General features: G+C 41.1%; 1 pseudogene; it reads right to left on the reverse strand.

The window, feature by feature from the left end:
• Nucleotides 1-4: 4 nt before the first annotated feature.
• LOC114042400 lies at nucleotides 5-934 on the reverse strand (annotated as a pseudogene).
• Between the last annotated feature and the right edge of the window lie 288 nt (nucleotides 935-1,222).

Genomic DNA, 1,222 nt, shown 5'->3' on the forward strand with positions numbered 1-1,222 from the left:
TTCTCTTCATTGCTGTTCTTGCAGCCTCTTTTATCTGCTTATTCCGTAGACTGTATATAATGGGATTAAGAAAAGGAGGTATCATGGAATAGAATATTGAAAGGATTATATCTTTAACGGACCCAGAATCTGAAGGTGGCTGTAGGTAGACATAACAACCTGAAATAAGGAACAAAGAAACCACAATGATGTGAGGGACACAAGTAGAGAAGGCTTTTCTTTGGTCTTCTTTCACTGGAAATCTGAGCACAGTGGAAAATATGCGAATGTAGGATGCAGTGATGAAGGCAAAGCAGCCAACCCCAATCACCACAGCAGAGACAAGTAAGGATAATGTATTGCTGAATGTCTCTGAGCAAGAGATCTTGAGGAGAGAGGGGATATCACAGAAGAACTGGTGGATCACATTGGATTGGCAGAAAGCCAATCAAAATGTGTAACCAGTATGGAAACTTGCATGCAAAAGGCCAGTGAACAAGCATGTTAAGGTCATCTGCATGCAGACCCGGGGACTCATGATCACTGGATAGAGAAGTGGGTGGCATATAGCAACATAACAATCATTGGTCATGACAGAGAGCAGAGTAAACTCAACGAATGCCATGAAAGTCACCAGGAAAATCTGAGCTGCACATCCAGTAACTGAGATAGCTCTGTTGTTCACCAGGGAGTTAATGGATGCCTGGGGAACAGTTACTGACATGAAGCAGACATCCACAATGGACAGATTCCTAAGGAAAAAGTACATGGTGGTGCGTAATCTCCTGTCCATGGCGGTGATGATAACAATTAGGAGATTCCTCATCAAGCCTGTTGAGTAAAAAAGAAAGAAAAGCAAAGAATATAAGATCTGTAACTCTGGAGTGCCAACAATCTCCATAAGCAGAAATTCAGTCATGGTGATGGTAAAGTTAAACATTTTCAAACTCCAGTGAGTGACCTATGGAGCCAAAGAGAAATCTATCAATCAGAGATTATTAAGGACATACTGTGGGCAAAGGTTAGAAGACATTATTACATTTTTATCATTGCTCTATAACACATGGCCTCTGTCATGTACTGGCTTGTGACTTAGGGCAAGTCAGGATAACTCTCAAGAAAAACTGTCTAAGAAGTATATGAGAGATGCAGACCTGCAGTGGTCAAGGGTATTTCTGCACCTGGATATTTGATCTGCTAAAAACACGGATGCTTAAGGAAGCAAAGTAATATTCCCAATAAT

This window comes from Vombatus ursinus, unplaced genomic scaffold (genome assembly GCF_900497805.2).
Source record: "Vombatus ursinus unplaced genomic scaffold, bare-nosed wombat genome assembly UNPS02000553.1, whole genome shotgun sequence".
Classification (NCBI taxonomy): domain Eukaryota; kingdom Metazoa; phylum Chordata; class Mammalia; order Diprotodontia; family Vombatidae; genus Vombatus; species Vombatus ursinus.